The sequence below is a fragment of the Felis catus genome, chromosome A2 (genome assembly GCF_018350175.1).
Source record: "Felis catus isolate Fca126 chromosome A2, F.catus_Fca126_mat1.0, whole genome shotgun sequence".
NCBI lineage: Eukaryota > Metazoa > Chordata > Mammalia > Carnivora > Felidae > Felis > Felis catus.
In genome coordinates this window covers 160196212-160213470 of record NC_058369.1, presented here as the reverse complement: position 1 = coordinate 160213470, position 17259 = coordinate 160196212, and the positions used below count along the sequence as shown (strand labels likewise).

The following is a 17259-nucleotide window of genomic DNA, read 5'->3' as shown; positions in this document are numbered from 1 at the left end:
TCTTCAGTCTCTGCTTTTATCAGTTAAGAAAAGGAGTTTCCTGAGTAAACAGCAAAATTAGGAATACCTAGGCTAGGTTATTAATCACTGTATCTTGAATCTTTTAACAGTACCTCTGAACGAAGATAAACCACATATGTATATGTGCCTTCAGATAATAGAGTTATTCTAGAAAGTTGACAGGTGCACCTGTTTTTATATGCAGGCAAAATTCTTTAATGGACCTAGGAGATTTGCCTCATTGGGCCTCCAATATCGGAGGCAAGATCAACATTGTTACTACTACTCTGGTGAGACACAATTGGTAATATTAATGATCTCCTGGCTGATGGACACCAAATTTTGCTAAATGCTTCAGACTTACTGTCATCAGAGTGTCGCTGCACTTTTTTTCACCATGCTTAGCAAGGACTGACAGACATTTTGGACAGGCCAAAAGCTATAACACAAACATGGTATTCATTTCCTTCAACACAGCCAGGGTCTCTGCATCTTGCTTGCCTTAGCCCTGCCTCCCGTAATGGTCCTCGAACAGGGAGAAATGTTAAGAGACCTGCTTCAGGTCCTTAGCCCGCTCAACTTCCAGGCAAAGAGAGCATGAGAATTCTCTTCTTTAAGGAACAAATTAAGATTAAGAAAATGAGGCTTGAAGTTCATACAGATTTGATTAATCAACTTTACTGTAAAATAATTGAGAATACAAAATAAGAAATTAAGATTCCTTGAAAGAAATAATTATGATTGAGGATTAAATGCAAAGATATTTCTAGCCCCATTTTTTGATGTTTCACTAAGATTTTAATAGTGTTTTTTTTAACTAAGAGAAAAAAAAAAAACATCCGTAGTTTACTAGGACACCTGTTCAAAGCCAAAAAATAAAAATAAAAAAAGCCCTTTTCAAAAAAGGCAGAAGTCCTCTAGGCTAAAGTAGAAAACACAAACTGCCCCATCACAACCTGTAGGCTCCTGTCCCTAGAGTGCTAACCAGTAACAATGAGACAGAATCCCAATGGATCCATCACTCCTCGTCTCCGTCAGGCAATGCTGAAGAAATCTCACTTTTCACCCACAGTACTAGTTCTGGTACAACTGGATCATAAGTCCATCTGGGGAAAACTCATTCACAGAGGTTTATCAGTACTGTCTCCAGGTTTTATCTTCCCATCACAACTGCACTACATGTGGCCATAATTACCTAAAGGCTCCTTGATGTGTCCCCTATGGCCCCACTTTGTTCTCAATTCCACTTGTTTGAACCACAGCACATCTTCTGCTGAGGAATATGTAACACACCACTGCCATCTCAGTGAAGAACTTACTGAAAGGACGACCACTTAAAACAACTCTCTTCACGACCATTCTGTGGGATCCACTGACAACAGATGGCCTGGGGCGCTGAGGCTGCCCGCTCCATTGCTATTCTGTTTGAAAAGCAGCACAGATGCAGGAGGAAACATGACTGGGCCATTCATTGTCACCGCCAAGGCTATGTCAGCTTTCTAGCCCCATTCCTACCAGAACCTCAGAGAATGTATCCAAATTGGTAAGTTTTGAAAGTCTAGTTATGAACATGTATGTGAACTGATGAGAGGGACAGCTGAGATGAGAATCAGAAGTTCTGGACCATACAGGTTTAGCAAACAAAGTAGAGACATCAGAGGGGAGGTTGCAGCAAAAGCTAAGGATGAATAAGAAAACATATTCCTAGGCATCAAACTGGATTCAGGTAGGACAAGGGAATAGGACACTGGGAGGAATGTGATCTGACGGCTACTTCCATGAAGGGGAAATACTGTGAGGGGAAATACCCTGGCAATTTCATTTATTCTGTCTTAATGTCATAATAGAAAAGTTTGCTGATCTCAACTTTATACTCTTTGACTGGCTCTTGAAATTGGTTTATCCTTTCTGTGAGCTGATAGGTAAATATAGACGCAAAGATGAAAATGACCCTGAAGACCCTCACTTACACAGCCTGTTAAAGACCCTATAAGAGGCTCTTACAACGTAGTCTCTTATCAGGTATTTTTGTAAATTGCAAAACGATGCCTTTTAAGCATGGATGGCTATAACCACCATCTTATCTGTGCTTCCTCTCCATCTCACTTCCCCTCATGCTTGGTAACACTGGAACCGTTCCTTCCATCCACTGTGCCAGTATACAAAGCAGTATGACGTGAATTACAGAAGCAGAGGTTGTGTGATCATAGGAACGAGACCTGTGAAACCTGGCACCACGAACATGTGTGCTGTGAAAACAAGAAGTTTCGTACTGTACTGAGCCAAAAGGTAGTCTGTAGAAGATCATTCCAATAACCAGATGTGTAAGACTGCAAGCAAAATACAGTATTTGATTCAATGCCTCATCAAAAAGGAATTATCTGATACTCCATAATGTAGCATATTCAATTATAAACTCAAAACACATAGTTTTAGTGAAGGAAATGGAATATTCTATTAAGCACTTACTGCCACATCACTACAATTTAAAATATGTTTTAGAATGTTACCATTAAAAACACAGAAAAATTCACACTCCTGATTGCACCCTATATAAAGATTATGGTCTTTGGTCAGACTGAAATTTATGAAAACACAGAGAAGATTCAGAAGCTAAATTAATGGAGCAAGAAACAAAGATCAGATGAGCAATGAAATTAACAGAACTTATTCTGACACTGAGAAACAACAGAAATTCTCTTACAACAGGGAAAACACACTTTTTTTTTTCTTTCTGTAAAGCATCAAACAGTAAATATTTTACACTTTGCACACGATACTGTCTCTGCCACAACTCTTCAGCTCCATAGTGGCAGGGGACAGAATCCACGGGCAATATACAAAGAAATGGGTGTGACCAACCTGGCTTCTATTTCACATCATACTAGAAGCAATACTTCATTAAAAGAAAGAGAAAATAGCAAACAGAATAGGCCCAAAGAATGAATCAGATTAATACCTTCATTCAAATGCACCTTTTCCTCATTCGACAAGATATGTTAACATCAACAAAGATAGTAAACTCATATTGTGCTACTATAAGGCAATAAAAAAAGCTGTTATAAATTTAAAGTGTATTTAGGATTAATCGCTACATCATAAAACCTAAAATGTTCTGAAATCTTCCCTTACATATGTATAAAGGGAACCTGATAGATGTGTTCACAAAGTTGACAACTATTCTAAAAATCTACAAATTTACATGGCATTACTAATAGCAAGTTGAAAAGCTAGAGGAAACAAATGTAAATATCAGCCATTGAAAAAAAAATTAACCATCAGTCTAGAGGAACAGCCAAATTATCTTTCATTTCTCTATACAGAAAATTTTATTAGAAATCATGGTCATAAGAAATGATCATGAAAGGGGTGCCTGGGTGGCTCTGTCGGTTGAGCATCTGACTTCGGCTCAGGTCATGATCTCGCGGTTCGTGAGTTTGAGCCCCAGGTCAGGCTCTGTGCTGACAGCTCAGAGCCTGGACTGCTTAAGATTCTGTGTCTCCCTCTCTCTCTGACCCTCCCCTGCTCACACTCTGTCTCTCTCTCAAAAAATAAACATTAAAAATTAAAAAAAAAAGAACTGATCATGAAAGAGGATTATAGGAACAAAAATATTTATAAAGATGGTATTTTAAAATAGTTTAAACATTTATATTTACCTCCCTTTTTTAAATTATCAATTTGAATAACATTTTTTTCTAAATCAGTATTCACGTGTAAACGTCATTACGTGTTAGCAATTTTAAATTACTTGTTTCGAATAGAAAGCTCCCCAAATTATTAAGTTTCCCCCCAACTCTCAGAAAATTATTAATACTCAATTATTAATCTTTTTATTTAAAATGAAGATTTTCACACACTTTATAAAATATGTTGCTATGAATCCTATAAATATAAGGACCTAAGGATTGTTTTATTAAATGCTCTCATGGAAAGCATTTATCAGGTAAATAATCAAAACAAAATGATGAACTTACTTCCGTGCTTTCGAAAACAATGGAGAGGGAAGAATATTGAAAGTCTCTAGGTTGTCAGCCTGGTGGATTTAGCCTTAGGGGCCAGATGTTCTGATTCTACAGGGTAGTAAAAAGGGAGTTTTTACGATAAAGGAAAGAAAGGAAGATCAATACGAACAGTATCTTTTTAGTTTTACTCATAGAAAAACCCTTACAGTATCTCCTTTTGAATCCAACTTTCTGCATCCTAACTTGGATAAAAGGAGATTGATGGTCGTCTATGCAGGGAGTGGGTTTGGCACAAAGGCATGAAGGTAACTTCATGTGGGGATTGTTCAAACACAGAAAGGAAGATTTTCATACCTTTTCTGTATCCATGGAAATGTAAAATGAGGGACCGAGTAAAATGATCTATAAATCTCCTCCCACTTCCAACTTGGATTCTAAAAGCAGCAATGCCATTGTTAATAGCATGGAGTTGACTGCAATTAATTGCAGAAGTCAACAGAGACTAGAACTGATCAGCATGTGTCTGATTCTAGTTTCTTCCCTAAAGATAGGTTCCTAATTCATAATGACGAGGGATAGGATGAACGAACTCAGTGATTCACCAAGCGTGGGCAAAGAGAAAGGTTTTTCAATTAGGGATATTTCCCAATCTCTCAAACTAGCTTTTTCTTTTTTCCTATTGTCTAGGTTTGTTATGAACCCAATTTAAGATTCGATGAACTATAAATACTTAAACCTCAGTAATGCAACAAATTTGTCCTGGTGGAAACAGAGACATCTCTCGACTGAGTCCAAAAAACCTTATGAAAATCAAGGACATGACACCAGCCATTCTTATTAAGTGGTAGATAAGTCACACAAGGTTACATTTTAACTTAAAGCATGGATAGTGTGGGCTCTAAGAGAGTTCCCCAACTAAGCACTGATCCGGGTGTTTTATAAAGAAGGGTACAGATGATGAAATGCAGAAAAGATGCTATCTCACAAATGGGATTCTGATGCCCACTGCAAATTATCCCAGAGATTAACCACTGGACTGAACTACCCAGGCGTCCCGTCCTTATTTTCTTATTTCATTTTAAGGTGTTTATTTATTTTTGAGAGAGAGAGAGAGAGAGAGAGAGAGAGAGAGAGAGAGAGAGAGAGAGAGGAGAATGTGTGAGTGGGGGAGGGGCAGAGAGAGGGGGACAGAGGATCCAAAGTGGGCTCCGTGCTGACAGCAGAGAACCTGACACGGGATTCGAACCCACAAACCGTGAAATGACCTGAGCTGAAGTCAGACACTTAACCGACTGAGCAGCCCAGGCTCCTCTTACTTTACAAAGAATGCCATCAAAAAAGCAACAGTACAAACCATTCATGACCCTACCATCTTGAGACAATTACCATTAAGTTACTGTGTGTCAGTGTAAGATTTCTTTATACACATGTATATCTACATCGCTAACCTTGCAAATGTAAGGATATTATTGTTGCTTAGTATTTTACTTTTGTCACTTAATATTTCTATTACGGACATTTTCTCATTTACTATCATATTTAAGACTCCATTTTTTCATTGTACAGTTTCAACCAAACCCATAATAATGGACGCTTTGTTTCTATTTTTAAAAATTATTACAAACTATGTGGCAATGAAAATATTTCAATGCCCTTTTAGAGCTTCTCCCAATCTTTCTTAATGATAATTAGAACAACCGAGTCAAAGTAAAGCCCATTTTAATGTCCATAGATGTTGTCAAACTGCTTTTAGGGAGATGGCAACAATTAACATTAGTAGTTAATTAAATTAGTATAATTTTATGCTGGTAGGTTGAATGCACATTCATTTTTTTTTTTAATTGGCTATTTCTGTGTCTTTTTGGTAAATTACCCATGCTTGCTTTTTGCCTTTTTATCCCCTGGAGTGTTGGCCTTTTCATTATTAATTGGTATGTTACTTATGGTTTGATATCAGCTGACACATAACTTTGTCACAGCATTTCTTAACGTTTTCTCCAGAGTTTTTTGAACTATATTCTGTCCTTCAACTGCATTCAATCTCCTGGTAGTCGTCTCTCTCTCTCTCTCTCTCTCCTCCTCCTCCCAATCTCCTTCTCTCTCCTATTTCATATTATTTAGTGTGGCCACAAAAAAAGTCATTTATTTGATTCTGATGAGAACCTTCACATAACCCAACTTTGAGCTAGAAAGGTAAATGGGTAAAGGTTTTGTTGTTCTTGTTGTTTTGAGTCCCTGCACCTGTAAACCTGCTTTAATCTACCCCCCGCCCACCACTGCCCCCCTTTACCTGGTATTCCTTTCTTATAGAATGTTGAACATACTGCTCTTTTAGCATACAAGGCTGCTTTTTTTTTCTTTTTAATTGAAGTATAGTTGACATACAGTGTTATATTAGTTTCAAGTGTACAATATAGTGATTTGACAATTCTGTACACTACTCAGTACTCACCACCATAAGTGTAATCACCATCTGTCACCATACAATATTATTACAATATAACTGACTCTATTCCCTCTGCTGTACTTTTCATCTCCGTGACATTTATTTTATACCTGGAAGTTTGTAGGTGAAGGGGATTAAGAGGTATAGTGTTGCCTGTGAAACAGTCATGCCATAATGATTCTCACCGACCAACAGGGCCATAAGGTTCCCCTCAACTTGATTAAACGTTTGAGAGGCTTCCTCCTGACTCCTGGCCCCTGGCCTCCCTTTTCTTAGATTATTTTACTTTAGAAAACCTGTCGTCATAAATTCTTTCTCTACCCCTTAGAGATGAAGACTTTTAAAAGCCTTTGCCATTTATACCATCCAGAAATGTCTTTCTCGAGGACCTGGAAGGCCTTTGAGAAGTAAACATCAAGGGAGGTAGGGTTCCTCTCTCCCAGTTTGTGTGTGAGGGAAGCAGCTCACCCTTGATGGGACCCTTGCTCCAAGTTGTAACTACCTTCTGTGAGGAAGACAGGAGAAAGTTTACTTGTCCTTTGGATGAAACCAATTGGCACACACAGAGGGCCTACATCCCCCAATGTTAGCTCTTAAAAACTCTCCAGGTCTTTGCTTCTGTGGGGAATAGTTAAGACTGGGTTCTGTCCTCTCTCCTCTGTGACAGCAGTTTTGTATAATGTCTTCCTTGCCTGTTTAATTTTGTCCAGTGCAATGTTTGCTTTGAGACTACATTACTCTTTTTTTTAATACATGAGATCCTGAAAATTCAAAATAATATTCCTTGCTATGTGTCGTGACACACACACGGGACACATATATTCATATTCCATAAACAGACTTTCAATCAATACTCCATTGCTTAGCCTCTTCCTTACTCCTGTCTTTTGTTATACCTGTGCCCTGAAATCCTAAATTTCTGAGGTGGGGGGAGGGGTGGGGAGGTTACTGATGTCTGTCAGTGTTTTCCCTAGAGCTTTTGTGACTTCACTTTCTCAGCTCAGTTAAGTCTGTTATAAATACAAATACAATGAAAATAAAATCCAAACAAATGCAAATACTTCTTCTATCAAAACTTTGTAGAACTCTTTGACTGCTAATATTCCATTGGCTAGTCTCTTTGTTCTTGTGGACTAAGAGCTTTTAATTTCTTTTTCTTCACTCACATGTGGGGGAAACTGCCAACAGATATGATTAAAAATATGGGGAGGGGTTAGATCATGTAGAAAATTTATAGGTCACTGTAAGATTTATGGATTTTCTCCTAAATGAAATGGGAAGTCAGAGATCTGAAAGGAGAGATCTGACACATATGATTAATGCTTTCAGAAGATTAGTATAGCTATTGTGAAGATAATGTATTATGGGTGTTCAAAAATGGATGCAAGAAAGACAGACCGGTCTGGAGGAACAGCAGAAGTCCAGATGAAAGATGGTGTTGGCTTGAACTAAATCATTAGTGGTGAAGACAGAATCAAGTGGAAGCATTTAAGATTCAGTTTGATGGTTGAATCAACAAGTCTTAACGACCAAGTGGAAAAGGAAAGAGTGACAGATTCCTAGATTTCTGGTTGAGCAGATGCTGTATTTTACTGGGATGGTTAAAAAAAAGCGGGGGGGGGGACACATACTAAGAGATGTGTTTTGAACTTTCTACATCCTCTCAGTATTCCAAACAACTTTTTTGCTCACCTACAAGTGAACAGCAGTGTGGTTTTACTGTACATCTCACACTGCCTTCAAATCTTGTTATTTATTTATTCTTCACGAGGCTTTATAAATTAAACCCAAATTTTGTCTGAACTCTGCTTTATTTCCATTTTGAATTTCTTTTGATACTTCTTCATTCACTCATTTAAAAAAATTATTTTAACAGTTATTTATTGTTGAGAGACAGAGAGAGACAGAACATGAGCAGGGGATGGGCAGAGAGAGAGAGGGAGACACAGAATCCGAAGCGGGCTCCAGGCTCCGAGCTGTCAGCACAGAGCCCAACGCGGGGCTCGAACCCACAAACTGCGAGATCGTGACCCGAGCGGAAGTTGGATGCTTAAGGGACTGAGCCACCCAGGTGTCCCTCATTCACTCATTTTTAGCTGTTTTGATTCACCTTCTTGTAGAAAATCGATAGTTTTTAAAATTAAATTTATTTGTAAAATGTCGTACTTTTGTTTATCCCATTTGGCCTTATTGTGGCATCAGAAAATGACCACCTCATACCACTGCCCTGACGTCACCTTAGTGCCAAAACCATCACCTCCCCCTGATCATGAAAACCTCTCCTTGCTATCCTACACTGCGCTTTCAGATGGGTCCCAAACTAAACTTTGCAATGACGAGTCAGATCGCGTCACCCCTCATCAGTAAATACGTAAATACAACAAATCTCCAGTGAGGTATCCTCACGCACAGACAAAAATACAAAATCCTCACCATGGCCATAAAGGCCTATATGACCTCAAATCCTGCCCCACCTCTTAGATGCTATCTTCTGAAACGGTTTTAGACATGCTGCTGTTCCCAGCCATGCAGACCTCTTGAGGATCACCTGTGTGCACTTCGACTCTATGAACTTCTGCCTCAAGGTACCATCATTTCATTTAGTCCAGGTATCACCTTTCAAGGAGCACTTCCTTGATAGATCAGTTATTTTTTTTTTATTTTTTTTTCAACGTTTATTTATTTTTGGGACAGAGAGAGACAGAGCATGAACGGGCGAGGGGCAGAGAGAGAGGGAGACACAGAATCGGAAACAGGCTCCAGGCTCTGAGCCATCAGCCCAGAGCCCGACGCGGGGCTCGAACTCACGGACCGCGAGATCGTGACCTGGCTGAAGTCTGACGCTTAACCGACTGCGCCACCCAGGCGCCCCTAGATCAGTTATTTTTGACAAGGACACCAGAATAACTCAGTCTGTTGCCCCAAAGATGTTGCCTAAGTCCGCTTCTGGAGAATGTGGCTAAAGGAGATTCGCAAGTGAAACTTAAAACACATTTATTATTAACAATGCTAGGTTATCTAGTTTTGTGCCACAGAGTTCAATTGGGGTTTTGTTAGTCAATTTGCTTTTAATCAAATACTTGAGAAGTTACGGATGATGAGTATCAAAATTAAAGTGATAAAAAATCAGGAGAAATTACTACCTTAATCATTTTTATTAAATATGTAGGTAATATTTAATATTTTCTTCTGCAGATAGCAAAAAAGATTAGATTTCAAATCTCTCTAATTGATAGCCATTTTCAAGTCTCATCAACTATATACAGAATATTATCTAATGGAAGAGACCTAAATTCTTGACTAATCTTAAAAACATAATCACTGGAAGTAAGATAATTAGGGGGAAAGAATCACAAATACATATTTTTTCTCTCTAGTTTTCTTTTTGTCAACTGCCATTCGCAGTTAAAAATAATTTGAGATATCATTTGAGGACTTTAAACAGAAGAGAAAATTAAGGATTTTAAATGGAAGAGAAACATTCATTTACAAATGATTCTACCCTACTTTCACATGAGACCAAGGAATAACACCATAGCTGAGGAAGACATCCACATTTCACTGACTTATGACAATTAAAAATGCATATTTCTTTTTTATTTTTTTAACATTTTACTTATTTTTGAGAGACAGAGAGAGACAAAGTGTGAGTGGGGGAGGAGGGGCAGAGAGAGAGGGAGACACAGAATCCGAAGCAGGCTCCAGGCCCTGAGCTGTCAGCATAGAGCCTGACATGGGGCTGAAACCCATGAACCATGAGATCTTGACCTGAGCTGAAGTCAGATGCTTAACTGACTGAGCCACCCAGGAGCCCCAAATATGCATATTTCTTAAGTACCACTTTTAGCTTTAGACAAAGAAAAAAAATTATGATACTATGATTAACTAACATTCCAAAATCAAGAGAAAAACGCCAACCCCATATAAGTCTTTTTATATGGCATGAGCATTTTAAGTCTGTAGACTTTGGAGGGCAAGTAAATTACAGAGGAATCATAACCTGAGACCTTTGTTCTCCACCTTAAGGACATAACAATGACATTAGTAGGTCAACTAGCATAAGAAAATAACAACCCCCGGGGCGCCTGGGTGGCTCAGTCGGTTAAGCATCCGACTTCAGCCAGGTCAGGATCTCGCGGTCCGTGAGTTCGAGCCCCGCGTCGGGCTCTGGGCTGATGGCTCAGAGCCTGGAGCCTGTTTCCGATTCTGTGTCTCCCTCTCTCTCTGCCCCTCCCCCGTTCATGCTCTGTCTCTCTTTGTCCCAAAAATAAATAAAAACGTTGAAAAAAAATGTTTAAAAAAAATAAAAAAGAAAATAACAACCCCCAAATATGATATTCAGTACCAACTATCCAGGTTGCAAGGAAGTGGAATGTGAAAAGTCAAGAGAAAAGAAACTTCTACAATCTCTGTGGAGCTTAAACTCAATTTCAACCCACAGTTTAGCCAAGAAGATCATATAAGAGTGACCTCCTGTCATTACATTTATGATAGCATAACACACACACGCACACAATTTACTAAGATCACTCAGTTCTATTTTCCTAAAAAAGAAGGATGGGGCGCCTGGGCGGCTCAGTCAGTTGAATGTCTGACTTCAGCTTGGTCATGATCTCACGGTTCCTGAGCCCACGCCCCACCCTGAACTTCTGTCATAGCAGACCCTGCTTCGGACACTCTGTCCCAGCACCTCCCCCATCACTGCCCCTCCCCAGCTCATGCACTCTCTCTCAAGAACATGAAAATTTTTTTTTCATAAAAAAAAAATTTAAAGGAGGATATAGTGCAAAATATGATGCATATGGTACTTTTTTCATGGCATTAATACAGGATCATATTGTTTCAACATAGGGTATAGGGAGAAAATTCTACTGCATGACAATGGGGAGCTCTGCTCCTCTTTTCTGAATTTACAAACTGCTAATTACGCTGAAACACTATCTTTCCTATAAGACAAGGAGATCTTTTTTTAATGTTTATTTATTTTTGAGACAGAGAGAGACAGAGCATGAACGGGGGAGGGTCAGAGAGAGGGAGACACAGAATCCGAAACAGGCTCCAGGCTCCGAGCTGTCAGCACAGAGCCCGAAGCGGGGCTCGAACTCACGGACCGCGAGATCGTGACCTGAGCCAAAGTCGGCCGCTCAACCGACTGAGCCACCCAGGCGCCCCAAGACAAGGAGATCTTAAAGTTAGTTTGGCAACATTTCAGTCTGCTGCAAGCATCAGTCCTGTGAGATTGTGACAAGCCAACGCTATCCACATGAATTCAAAAGAGTCGAAAACAAAATGTCTAAGGCAGAAAAAAAATTCCCATTTATGATCAGTTAAGGAAAAAGTTCTAAGTATTGAAAAATATAATCTTCAGTGCAATTTGGTTTCCCTTGGGCTTCCATTTTTCTTGAGTTGACTTAGTTTTCCTTCATGTACTAAAATCACCAAGTCCTTGCTCTAAAGGAAGTGCTTTTTCTTCTCAGCCTGGTCTCCATAACCATAAAATCAAGATGCATTTGAGGTGCTCAGATCCTTTTTACTGCAGGCGCATTAAAACACTGATGGGTTAAGAATGGAGCATCATGAAGAAAAAGAGCACCAAGAAATCCAAAAAGATTCTCCTTCTCAAGGGGACACTGAACTTCCGGGACGTAAATGACAATCACATTCCCACAGCCATTACAGTGATGCTGAATAGACAATCATTTCAAACTATTTCTTTCACTGGAACAGACATTTCAAAGAAGAGGGAAAAAAAGGCAAACTTTTTCACATCTTCTTTGTTATTGATGTGTTGCTCACAAATGGATGCGCGGCAATTTTGATTTGCTACAGACGCATTTGCTATATTGAATTCTTTATCTGCTACTTACAGTTGTGAACAAATGGATAAGGAGTAGATTCCCCAAGTGGAAAATGAGCCACACAGAAGAATTCAAAACGAACTCCTATTGTGAATTTCTGAGCTATCCTGTAAAGGACCAAAATTGTAGCCTAATCCTTGCTCAGGCCAACTAATGCCATTTTGTATGCAAAAAAAAAAAAAAAAAAAAAAAAAAAAAAAAAAAAAAAAAAGCATTCTTACTCACTTGGGGGTGGGTTTATAGTTGACGATGTGTCTCTTCTTTGGTCAATATCTAGCATGTGTTAGATCTTCCATTGCTTTCTGTGTTGTTAATGCTAAATATCTGACCCCCTTGGAGACATTTCAAAATCACATTTTTTGTAAACGGGCTAGTTTCCCTTTGTCCTACAGTAAAGGCTGATGCCCTCTCTGCACCCAACCTTAGGGAGGACAATAATGAGTTCATAAATTCATCTTCAATAATAAGCTGTCAGAATCGTCACACCTGTGAGGCCACCAATGTCTAACGCTTAGCCTGGAATATCGTAAGCCCAATAAATACTTGCTGAATGAGTGAATGGGCCACTGTGTTGAACACAGAAGGCAAATAATAATTACAAGGACGGATGTGGTAAAATTTGGGAAATACGGAGTCTAGCAGAAAATTCCACAGACGCGAATACTCGGGATGAGGGCAAAGACAGACGGAGGGACTGCCAGCCGAGGCAGTGAACGGTCCAGACAGGAGCAGGAGGATGGGTGCGGGGAATAAAATACAGCATAAAATCCTATATACGTATATAAAATACCTGGCTGGGGCTCTGGGCGAGAGGCCTTCGCACTGTGACTCTGGGTGTTGAGAGCGGGGCGACCACGAGTCTTGAGGCTTGCTTTGACAGGCGTCATGAGCGGGACTCCCCACAGAAGCCTCTGGAACCGTGGCCTCGGGCACTCAGAGCACCCAAAGGTTTCTCACCCCAGGACTCGGCGGCCGTTCCCGTTCCCGCAGAGCTCGCCGAGATCTCGCGAGATCAAGTTTCCCCAGCGAAGGGCCGTCCTAGCACCTGTGCCTGCGGCCTGAATCCTGAATCCGCTTGCTCTCTCATTTCCTGGGTTCAAGCCCCATGTCGGGCTCTGTGACAACAGCTCAGAGCCTGGAGCCGGCTTCTGATTCTGTGTCCCCTCTCTGCCACTCCTCCACTCATGCTCTGTCTCTCTCTCTCTCTCAAAAAGAAATCAACATTAAAAACATGAGATAAATACCAATTCGAAGAAAAACAAGAGGCTTTTCATAAAAGTGTGATCACTTCCTACTCTATGGGGTTCAGATGTAAAAAGTAGTGTCAAATTCATATGATCATAAAAGTTTGATTATATTTATAAATTTTGCAGAGAGGTGGTATAAATAAAAGCCAGTACAAAATATTTTAAACTAAAAAATCAAGAAAATGAAAATTGTGTATCGTTTATAAATAGGGAGGCATTCATTACAAAAATAGGAGAATTACAAGAGATTGCCTTTAGAGAGTGGGGAATCACAGGTAGGAATGACTGGGCAATGGTGTGTTTAGTTGTAAATCTTTTAAAACAATTTGCTTTTTAAAATCATTCATATGTATTGCTTTGATAAAAAAAACACTGCATGCTATTTTATAATACATAGCATAATTTATCTTTATACAAATAAGATTTTATACTATAGTTTAAAGCTAATCTATTAGATATTTATAAATTTTACTTGCACCTAAGTTTTACAAGAGAATATCATTATACATGTTCTTAATTCTGGAGAAATGACAGAATCTTCTCATCAGATTTAGTTAATCATAGCTAGAGCACTGGGGTCATGGTCAAGGATTAATTGTCACAAGATGTTAAGCCTCTGAAAATTTAGTTTTCAACATTAAGTGAATAAAAGCAGTTTTCTACAATACATTTTAACAAATATAAGCCCTTTCCTGGTCTCAAGGTTATAAGCCATCAGTCCTTAGAATTATTAAAACATATGTCCAAGTCTTGCAAAAGAGCTCTTTGCCCTTCCCAGGAAACAGATTTAGAAAATTAACTTTTGATGGTATTAAAAGAATAAGAGTCTATTGAAATCTTATAGTAAGTGGTCTGCCAAGATTTCTTCTTTATCTAAATAAACAAAGACTAAGGACTAACCCAAAGCTCTTATGTCAACAGTTTCTTTGCTAGAAGTTTCTCTCAAGGATTTCTCTTTTAGTATTAGCAGAAACATCTGGCTTCTGGGTTCATGAATAATTTTCAAGGCTGAATCAAATTTATGTATTTTTATTTCTACAGCTATTAAGAAATAGAATCTCAAAAATGTTACATTTCTTTTTATAATGTATTTATATTCTGGCAATGTAAGCGGCTTATATGTTTTGTGATTTTATACATACAAACTGCTTTTTTTTTAAATTTTGTTTTAGAAAGAGTTCCTTACAACTCTAAATATTTGTGTTTACTTTATAGCTATTATATCATTCCTACCGTAACCAAAGCAATTAAAAAATTGTAACATTTGTTTATTTTTGAGAGACAGAGTGAGACAGAGCATGAGCAAGGGAGGGGCAGAGAGAGAGGCGACACAGAATCCGAAGTAGGCTCCAGGCTCTGAGCCGTCAGCACAGAGCCCCAGGCAGGGCTCGAACTCACGGACTGTGAGATCGTGACCTGAGCTGAAGTCAGATGCTTAATTGACTGAGCCACCCAGATGCCCCCAAAGCAACTTAAATGATTTTATTGTTTTAAAAATTACTTGGGTTAGATAAAATTTGAAGCTGCAAAAATATAAAGAATATAAACCTGCCTATAGATTGAGCACAGAAATTGTGTGACGACCTTTGAATAATTCATTCACCAATATTTACTGGGAATCCATAAGATGTCAGGCCTGGTGCTAAGTGCACATTAGTTTCCTACCCATGAAATTCATGGTCTGGATGAGGAAGCAGCACAAAATTCAATATCAGAGATGAAACTCAATTGGAATTATAACTTAATTGCCGAGAGGAAATTTTTCTACACAAGGCAAATGGGTGTAATTTTGTGGTTACACATGCTCTGCATGTCTATGGCTAAGAATAGATGAGGAAAGAGTATTATTAGAGAGGGGAACAGAATCAGTTTAAAAAGAGTTAAAGTTTTTGTTACATTATCTGTAAACACACACGTGCACATGCACACACATGTGTATCACTCAGATTAGTTTTTTTTTTAATATTTTTTTTGTTTTCAACGTTTATTTATTTTTGGGACAGAGAGAGACAGAGCATGAACGGGGGAGGGGCAGAGAGAGAGGGAGACACAGAATCGGAAACAGGCTCCAGGCTCCGAGCCATCAGCCCAGAGCCCGACGCGGGGCTCGAACTCACGGACCGCGAGATCGTGACCTGGCTGAAGTCAGACGCTTAACCGACTGCGCCACCCAGGTGCCCCTCAGATTAGTTTTAATATGCAATTTGAAATGGCCTAATCAGAAATACAAGAATCCAAGGGTGTCTGGGTGGTTCAGTTGGTTAAGCGTCTGACTTCAGCTCAGGTCATGATCTCATGGTTCATGAATTCAAGCCCTGCATCGGGCTCTGTGCTGACACCTCAGAGCCTAGAGCCTGCTTCAGATTCTGTGTCTCCCTTTCTCTCTCTACCCCTCCTCCACTCGCACTCTGTCTGTCTCTCTCTCTCTCTAAAATGAATAAACATTAAAAAAACAGATATACAAGAATCCATGATTAGCTATTTATTAATTAAGTCTTCTAAAAGACTGGTGAGTTAGCAGCTAAAGAATTGTAATCCAAAGGCCAACCCCCAGAGCCGGCTACGTTAAGCACTTTACCTAGTATTATCTTGAGTCAGAGTCACAGGCTTGGTAAATAAACACAAGATTTTTTTTTTTTTTTCAGATAAAATGGTGAAATGGCTGATATCTCTGGTTTGGATCTGACAGAAGTGTCATACAAGCATTTCTACCCCTACAAGAACAGGGTGAAGGAGCCCATAGAAAATGACCTATAAAACAGAAGAAAATGACCTTTGGATTATCACCCTAGCCTTACGATTTTAATTAGTCCTGTGTTCAGAAGCTTATTGGAGGATTTCATAGCCTGAGTCTGACCCAAAGTTAGTTGATTATTGCTGCTAGAATATTATGGCTTGTCTAGAGTACATATTTAAGGTGTTGTCGAAGCATCAAAAGGCAGAGCACTGGGATTTAATGGAGTTTAGAAAGTTGTATAACACTCATTATGCCACTTTCATTGTTATTTGTTCTGATGCTTCTTCTTGTGACATGTCGGGTATGGAGGAGAGCTTGAGCCCACCCCTTCTTTAATTAACTATTGGCTCTCGCTGTTATCTACTCTTTGTGAACTGTTTTTCATTATAAATGATCAAATTCACTCAGGTAAATTCGTACCACATCATTTTACTTTGTGGATGTTTTCCAATAGATTTGTCACCTTGCTCTGCTTAATGATCCTCAACATTGATTTGTAATGAAAGTAAATGAGTCCATAGGCTTAAGTTTGACAATATACAGTTGACCCTTGCACAACGTGGGCTTGAACTAAGCAGATCCCCTTATATGCAGACTTTTAAATACAGTACTATAAATGTATTTTTCTTCCTTATGATTTTAATAGCATTTTATTTTCTCTAGATTTATTGTAAGAATACAGTATATAATACATATAACCTAAAAATATGTGTTAATCAATGTTTATGTTACTGTTTCTGTTACTGGTAAGGCTTCTCATCCACAGTAGGTTTAGGTTAGGTTTTGGGGGAGTCAAAAGTTATACATGGATTTTCAACTATGCAGGGGGTCAGCACTCCTCACCCCTGCATTTATCAAGGGTCAACTATATAGTTTTTTCCTTAAATTTTTTTTTCATGTTTATTTACTTTTGAGAGAGAGACAGACAGACAGACAGACAGAATGCAAGTGGGGGGGAGGGACAGAGAGAGAAGGAGATACAGAATCTGAAGCAGGCAGGCTCCAG

At 39.0% G+C, this 17259-nt stretch overlaps 1 protein-coding gene across 5 annotated transcripts in view; it reads right to left on the bottom strand.

Annotated features, from left to right (window-relative positions):
* The window catches only part of CNTNAP2 (contactin associated protein 2), a 1965211-nt gene that overhangs the window by 1216018 nt on the left and 731934 nt on the right, over positions 1-17259 (bottom strand). Inside the window, exons 1-2 of one of the 5 annotated variants that reach the window (XM_045053284.1) lie at positions 13060-13254; positions 3978-4073 (exon numbers count right to left, since the gene is read on the bottom strand). The exons of 3 other annotated variants lie outside the window; for them this stretch is intronic. The gene's annotated coding sequence lies outside the window, so the exon portion shown is untranslated. Of the gene's footprint in view, positions 1-3977; positions 4074-13059; positions 13255-17259 lie in introns of those variants that run through there. One more of the 5 variants, XM_045053283.1, reaches the window with a different exon arrangement.